Raw genomic sequence first — 8,743 nt, forward strand, 5'->3', positions numbered from 1 at the left:
GTTTCTGCCTGGTAGGATGGGATTGCTAGCGATGTCTACTTTTGCCAGTATTTCAAACTTTTGCTAAATTGAATATGTGTTCTATTCATATAATTAAAACATAAAAATAACATTTCCAAACACCAACCTAAAATAATATAGGATTTATTAGGAATAAAAGCTAAACAGCGGAAAGAGAGAAAGACTGAGGAAGAGCGCGTGTGTGTGTAAAACTTCCAGCCCTAAGATCTATAAGAGGGAGGCCGGATCCTGGAGCCATTGTGACCCTGGTCAGCCCAGCAGAGAAGAAGCCACTAAACTGAAGGCACATTGAGGGAAGGGATCAGGTCTTATTCAGTTATATAATCAGCTCCTAATTACAGGGCTTAGCAATCAGAAAATATCTGTTGAAGAGAGGAGGGGCTGGGTCTTGCTATACGCCAGCCAATGATGTGGGAAGGGAGGAAGGGAGGGATAGAGAGAGAAAGGGAAGATGAGAATCTGAGAGGGAGAGAGCACTAAGTGTGGTGGGAAGGAGAAAGCATCTATCTGGTGGGTTAAGCTGTTGAGACATCAATACCTGTGGCTGAGTAGGAGCAGATTTCAGGACTCGGAAAGGCTACAGGAGTATAGAAAAGGTTAAAAGGGAGGCTGAAGCTCGTGAACAAGAGAACAGGGTAAGGAAGGGCCAAGTCTCTAAAGCCTGTTACAGAAAGATGTGTCACTGCAGCATGAAAAATCCACTCGAGCATCTCGTCCAAACAAAGACATGGAGATGCACAGGTTCCCACAGCCCTGGTATCCATACAGGAGCCTGTTACCTGCAGAGGAAGAAAGACAGCAAAAGAGGATCTCTGATTTGTGGCCTCCAAGTTCATGTGTTTGCCACCTAAGAGTTAAACTAAATATCTCTTGCAAAATTGAGTGATTCAATGAATGTGGAGAAACAACACATTGTACTGAGGAGTCAGGCTGCCAGGTAGGAAGGGACATCAGCTACCATTTGATGACTGAGGTGGGCCATCCTCCCCAATCCCTAATCTTGCCCTTACCAAGGCCTCCAGTTCCCAAGACCACTACCACAAACAAGCGCCAGTGGAATTTTTATAGTTCAATTCCTGTCATCCCTGAGTATGTATGGGGACTACACAAGGACCCAGGGACCCCTCAACAAACAGTTTTTCTCCTGATAGGTCTATTAGTCCAGTCAAGGGCTCATGACAGTCCAACACCAGGTCCAGAGAACTCTTTCCTAACTTCTTACGGAAAAAAAATCCTCCCACATTTTCTGCTTCTGTCCCCAGGGCTACTAAGAGAGCTACCTCTCTCAAAATCAGGCAAAGGTCGCCCCAGGAGACTTCTCAGACTCCACTTACCTTCATAGACCTTTCTCAGAAAGCACAACTGGCTGCCTTGAGTCCGACAGAAGCTTTCCCCACTCTTGCAAATCCCACTGGCGTTGAATAGATCACACTTGAAACAGCTTAGAGCTGAAAAGTCAAAACCAGCATAAAAAGGCTTTTCTGGCCCAGCGTCCCTGCTGGTCAGGAGAGGAAGTACATCCTCTGGCCCAGACGCCGCCTGGACAATGACCGGCTCTTACCGCCTGATGAAACCTCAAAGTAGGTGATTTCCGAGGGACATGGGAGGAGGCATGTGTGCCTCTGGGTGCAGGGCTTGTGCTCAAGTACAGACGGAATCTCCCTCAACTCCCAAGATGGACTGTGCTGCTGGAGAAAGGTCAAGTCCTATCCTGCAGCTCCACCTGACCCTACGTGTAAGGCCAGTGATCGTTCCTCCAAGTCCTTGCAGTAGCAGCCCACCTTCGCCGCCCACAAAGGACTTGTTTTGCTCCCTTTTAATTCAAATTTAGGGCTCTCAGCATGAAAGCTTGAGGAATTGGGGAGTATCAGGGATTAGAAATGAGCTGGAAGGGAGGTTGAGGCTTAAGTAAAATTGAGACAGAGGAAAAAGAAAGGAAAGAGGATTAGAGGGGGGCAAATGTGGAAGAAGTGGACGGGGACGAAAGAGAGTGGGGTGAGGTTTGATCACCTCTAAGGTTAGGGCTAGGACACCGTGTCTTGTTCCTCACTCCCGATCACCCCTCAATCCACAGCCTCTGAATGGGTCTACTTGCCGAGACTCAGTATCCATGGTCCTCCCGGCTGCCCCACAGGGGCTCACCTTGCAGAGAGCCCCAAAGCAAGGAGAGTCCCAGCAGCAGCAGGAAGCGTGCACCCATCTTGAACCCAGGACCAGTGAGTAGCAGAAGGGAAAAACAGAGCAACTAGCACTCAGCCCCAGCGAATCCGGCTTTATAACCCGACTGGGAGGGGCAGCCAATGGGAGCCGAGGCAAAGGGCTGTACTTCCCCAGGACGCAGGGCGAATGGAGCTCCTGCTGCCTCAGGATTGCTCACTCCCACTGGCCCTACCGAGGAAGAACGAACGGGGAGAGCCACGTTCTTTCGTGGCTTCTTTTGCTCTCGTTTTCCCTAGCGTTTAAATGGGAAAATTATGTCTGCCTTACTCAGTCCAAATACTTGCGAGATTCAGGTGAGCCGATGACCCTGGGTGTGCGGCACAGCCTACGCCATGATCTTCCTTACTTAAGAGACTACTTCCTTGAATATGTTGTGAGTCCAGCTATTGAAATCTCCTGATTTCACAGAAATGGATATGTGCCTAGACTGTTGCTAATAAAGTACTAAACCCAAAATAGCAGATTAAGGTTTATCTTCCAAGCAGGCAGCATTTCAGATGAGATAGAGATTTTTATTTGTTTCTACGCTTGAGGAATGTAATTTTAAAGTACTGATCTGGAGAAAAAGTTTGGAGCATTGTCTTTGGGCTCCTCCGCAACCCTTGGCACAACTCAGAACCCGGGTCTACCCCTATCCAAACACTGAACTTAAAGAATGTTCTAACACATCCTCTCCCTTTCTGCATTTCCCTTCTCTCCTAGCTTAAGAACAGGAAACAAGCTGAAAGGGAGGGTTGACTCCACAAGGTATAATTACTCCCCAGGCCAGCTCTGAAATCTGAGAAGGTTGTCATATACTCCATCCCAGAAAAACATGTGGCATTGGTTGGGAGCTTGCTATAGTCCAGGCATAGTGCTAAACACTTGAGCAATGTTATTCCATTAGATTCTCAAACAAGGACCTTTTTGGTTGTTTTTAAGATCTCCATTTTACTGATGAGAAAACTAAAAGGAAGGAATCGGTCCCAGGTGTCAGAAGATAAGTGGCAGAATCAAACCCAGATCTGCAGACTCTGTTGACCCTATGTTCTTACATGCAGACCCAGGGAAAAGCCCAGAGACTGAAAGTCTACTTCCGTAAGTGGAGGGCAGGGGAAAACCGAAGAAAAAAGGCTGGTCATTCTAGTTTGTTAATTAATGGAGTTTATTAATGGAAACTTACAGAGGAGGTGTGTCTTAGAGGGCAGCAAGATGAAATGGATCCCGGTGTGGCTTAGCAGGCCCCAAAGAATTATATAGGATAAAGGCGGGTGGTGGGTGGGTGATGGGGGTGCAGGAGGTGGAGGTAGAGTGGACATAGTCAAGGGCACTAGTACTTGAATGCCACCAGGTATGGGTAATTCCATGTTTGACCATGTTCTAGAACAGGACAGCCCCCTGTTCTAGGAAACAGCAGAAAGCTCGCGGGACGGGCAACAGTCACATCATGGAACAGTCTCTCCTCCACAGTCTGTCATTCTGCCAGGGAAACCCAAGAGCCTCCAAATTAGTGCCCAAGGACCAGACTCCTTGCTGGACAGGACTCCTGCTGCCAGAAGTGGCTTGTTTAGACACAGAAGGTCCCCACATCATGAATGAGAATGGGTATGTCTCATCAGAAATGATTTTCTATAATCTGCTAAGAATAAGGATTTTACTAAATGGTTCTTCTGGAACTATTTAGGCCTAATACTAGAATGCTCTAGAGGAGGAGAGGCAGTATGTCCTGCTGTCTAGCCCAGGCCTAGGGGATTCTCTCCACTCTCTGCCGCTTCTCCCAGGTCCCCCTTCCAGAGGGCCCAGTGTCCAAGCTCCCCGGGGCCAGGGGTTGCCCTAGCTTCTGTTCATAGTCCTTCCTGCAGCAGAAAAGACAGACAAGACCCTGAGGGACTCAATATCGTGCATTGTTCATGAGGTGGGGGTGGATGCCTCTAACATCAGAATCTTAGGGCCATTTTAGTAAATAATTAATATAGTTAATTACACTTTAAACAAAGAAAAGAAAAGAAAACCTAATTGCTTTCTTAGTACAAAATACATGAAGTTGGACAAAATCATCTCAGTACATGGAGGTATCAGAAGGCCATCAGCCCCATTCTCAGCCACCATCAAGGTGGTTTAAAGAAAGCCTCCTTAGGGTATAGTAAGATAACATATGTTTACCAAAAAATGATACGCATTAGAAACACTGCTCTGATGCTATCAGAGAGGAAGGAGTGGAGGCAGGAATTGAGTTCTTCCCAGGCTGATGCAGAATCAGCCCAGACACCCTAGGAGAGACTCATTAAGGAAGAAGCATGCTATTCAGCTCTGATTCCAGCAGACAGTGCCTCCCCAGATCCCCGCTCCTACTGTGGCCTGCCGTCTCAGCAACAACTCCGGGCACTCCTATCCCAAACAGAATTCCTTATTGATGCCCCTGAAATCTCTGCTTCACATCTTCCTTCTTTCCTGTGTTCAAAGGACCGAGTAACTCGAGATCCTCCCAGCCAGCCCTGTGTTGCCTGTAACACTTCTCTACAACCCTCTTCTCTGTTCTATGGCATAAACATAAGTAGGGGTATGTATTCTGGTAACTTAAAGAGATATTTAGTTTGTGTACTGTTTGCTAATTCTACCCCCCTACCCTCAATGACAAGAAAGTGGCCTGGATCCCTGGCAAAGTTCCAAGGAGTGAGAAGAGGAACAGCTATAGATGTACCCAGTTAAGGCAGAGTCCTGGGCACCAGGGGTCCAGCCTCAGAAAACACCCAGGGCAAGACCTAAGCTTGGTACAAAGGTGGCAGAACTCCAGGGCTTAAGGGGAATGTAGGCCCTTCCACAATAAAGATTACTGATAACCTTTATCAGTAATCCGTGCAGACAAAAGACTGCATACGTTGGTTCCAACATTACTGTAAATTATCATTTCTCGTCTGCAGAATTCCTGGCTGTAAATTTTTAAAAACACTCATCAGTTGTCCTGTCAGATGTGCATTCCTATGCGAAAGAATTTTGCAAGTTTTTAGTGTCCCGTTTTCCAGTTTTCCCAGGTCACAAGTACACGGGTTTAGCCCAGGGGTGAGCCGGTAAATGTTTAACAGCTGGCTTGTGGGGTGAGGGAGGGTGGAGAGAGTTCAGATTTGTAGTGTTTGCAGATTTCCATGGTGTAAATGGCAATTTCCAGCTACTATCCTGGCATCACTGAATCCTGGGGAATTGAGAAGAGATGAGCACACCATTATATAATAAACAGATATAACAGAAAGAAATAACTTTAAGAACACAGATAATAGTAAAACATAGTAAAATAATTTAGAAGTGATGACGTTTTGAGTACTATCTGTGTTTCTAATATAATTAATTTGTTACTTTATACGTTAATTTTAATAATATCTGTGTTCAACATACAACTTGTAAAATTTCTTGAAACTTTAACAATCAGCTCTCATACGCCAGTTCCAGCCAGTCTCAGCATGCCACCGGTTGAGCACAAATCTGGTCAAATGAAAGGCAGAAGTTGCCGTATCCCTTTACTTACATAATTCTCAGTGATAATATCACTCACCTTATCCCTGACTTGATTTGATATATCACAGGAGGGACAAAACTACAGGGACAGTCAAAGAGAAGATTTTTCCACCTTTGAACAGGCCTCTCCTTTTCGAGTTGCTGCAGTGTGACAATGGAGAATGTATTGGCTCAAAAGGACTGTGCAGGCGTGTCTAACCATCTGTTTGCATGCTATGCTGCTGGCAGGGAGAGGAGGCCATGGGAGCTGAAGCTGGAGAAACCCTGATCTCACAGAGTTTTATTTGAAGTTTCGACAGAAGATTAAGTGGAACTTTATCGCTCAGGATTTTAGTTTTAGAAGTCGGTTTTGGCAACAGAAAAAAGGTAAGTTCTCATGAGGACAACAGAGACCAAGAGGAAGCTGCTTCAGTGGTCCAGGGAGAAGAAGATGAGAGCCTGAACTTGGGTTAGGTGAGAGAGAAGAGAGAGAAGCGGATAAATTGAAGAACTAGGTAAAGGTAAAACTGATAGAATGGTGAAGCAAAGGCAAGGAAGATGCCAATAACAGTACTGAGCTAAAAGTCTCCAAAACAGAGTTGGGATACAAATGATGGATTCGGTATTACAAACGTTGAGTTGAGGTGTTTTGAGATATCCAGATAGAAATGTGCAGCTGGTAGTTGGATCTATTGGTCTGAACTAAGAAGAGAGGAGTCTGTGGGCCGGATCGATAGATTTTGGTGGTCTTCAATTTGTAGGTGGCGATCGGCATGGATAAGACCTCCCAGGGAGTGTGTGAAGAGTTAAGAATTAATTCTCATCAAGAAGATGAGATGGAGCAGTAAAATTTCAGGAAAAGAGGGGAGGGGAACCATAAAAATGCAGAGAACACTGCATATTCAGGGAACTAGCAGTTGTGTATGGATGTGGCTTGGGATGGAGCTTGGGATGAAGGAGGAGGAAGGGAAGGAGCAGAAAGATGAGATGGAGGAAGAAAATGTGGGGACAGATTACAAAAGGTCCTGGTGCTTTTCCCTGGCAGAAGCACTACATAAATGAAGCAACATGCCTTCCAGTTTTACTGCACCCCACTCCTCTGACTTTTGAGGAGCCTGAGAATTGTTACTATGTCTATGGCCCCTTTTCTAGGTCTCTTAATATGGATCACCATGCTGGGGGTCACATACCCTCCATTCTGGCTGTGTGAATCACATGAAAGGCCTACGAGGTAGCCTGACACTGGAATTTTCTACAAAAGGGATGATAGTGAGAGGTTAGATGGCTGAAATTCTCTTGAAAACTAAATGTGAGGAGAGTCAACAGTGCACGTTAGGGCCAAAAGACAGACAAGGGCACACATCGGGAGTCAGGAGTAAGCATAAGCTGTGAATAAGCAGAAGTCATGAGTAAGCAGAAATAATGAACATTCAGAAACTATGAGTAGGCAAAAGTTATGAATCGGTAGGAGTTATGAGTAAAAGGAAGTCACCAAATAGAAAGAAGAGAGGAGAGTGAGTTTAGAACAAGAGCAGTAGGAACATAGGCAGGAAGACTAAGAAACTAAGCCTACAAGATAACTAGAGCTAGCATGGCTGTGTATCCAGAACCACATTTCAGGTTACAGACTGTGTTCAGGTCTCCACGAGGCCCAGCCTGGGTGGTATACAGCCCTGTGTGGACATCTATATAATTTCCCATTATTTAAGGTAAACTTAATGAGGCGTGGTATCTCTTATCTCTTCTGTGTTCTTTTCTATTACCCTCTCCTGGCTTCTCAGCTTGCTCATCCTTCCTTTGGCCCCAGACAGTGGTTTCAGCACGTGAGTCTAAATGACTTTTTAACTCAGCTCTCCATAGCTAGTTGTCTCTGTCTTTCTGTTTCAGCTGCAAATTTTGGGGAGAAGACTGTTTTGGTTCAGCTCATCTTTTTGATCAAGGGGCTGAGTTGGCTGACTCTTTGTTACATTTGTGGCATTAGACACTGGAACATTAGCTCATCTAGGATTAAAGAGATTGGCAGAGGAAGGATGCAGGATCTGAACACTCTGGATGTCTTGACTCCAGAACTCTTCAAATTCCACAGTGAATTCTCCATCACCGTAAGTCTTCTTAAATGGCATGCTCAGATACTCACAGGCGTGGCTGTGAAGTGCCAGACTGCTGGACACAGGGAGGCGTTTTCCAGAGTAGAGAACCCAGGGAAAGCCAACCTGGGTGGGACCGGGATATACTCCTGTAAAGCAACCTTAAGAAAAGAGGGATGAAAAAGTTGAAAGGTAAGATTTAAGAAGAGAACATTCAGGCTTTAAGGTCCTGTCTCTCAATACTGTGACTCCTGGGGAGGGGTGAAGCAGGGATGTCCCAGAAAGGTCTGATAATTGCAAACAGTGGTGTCGCCAAACTTCAAACAATTGCGGGTGGCATAGATAGCACCTCTTCCTTTCCACTAAATTCCACTGCTTCTAACAATAAAAGTCTGACTCAGTATAATCCCAAAACTGTTTCTCCATTCACTCCATATGAAGGAAAGGAATCAATAGTTTTTCCTTCCTTTTTTCATGCTTTACTCCAAAGGAACCCAGCCTCAGACCCAGAAATCCTAGTTTTGTCCTTCAATTCAAGCCAAATAGAATAGGCCCCCTTGGCAGCTTTTAACCCCTGGTGATCCTGCTTTCTCCAACTGGCCCAGAATCTTCAGCCAACCCATTCTAGGGACTCTCTATAGATTTTTGTCCAGGAGGCAGAGAGAGGCCCATAAATGGCAAATCATTCGTTCCTTCATTTAGGGAAAAAAAAAAAAATTATCATGTACCTATTACATGGCAAACATGCTGCTAGGTACCAGGGGTACAACAGCAACCAAGCCAGACAGGGACCCTGCTTTCAAAGGGCTTAGAATCTTGTGGGAGAGACAAACATTAAACAAATAATTAAAAGAATGACAAATACATCTATTCTAGACCCAGCCCTCAGTGGTACACGTAACACTGTGGTCCAAGAAAGACAGGCAGGGAAGAAGTAGATGAAGGCT

Source organism: Pteropus alecto, unplaced genomic scaffold, assembly GCF_000325575.1.
Source record: "Pteropus alecto unplaced genomic scaffold, ASM32557v1 scaffold135, whole genome shotgun sequence".
NCBI classification, from domain to species: Eukaryota; Metazoa; Chordata; class Mammalia; order Chiroptera; family Pteropodidae; genus Pteropus; species Pteropus alecto.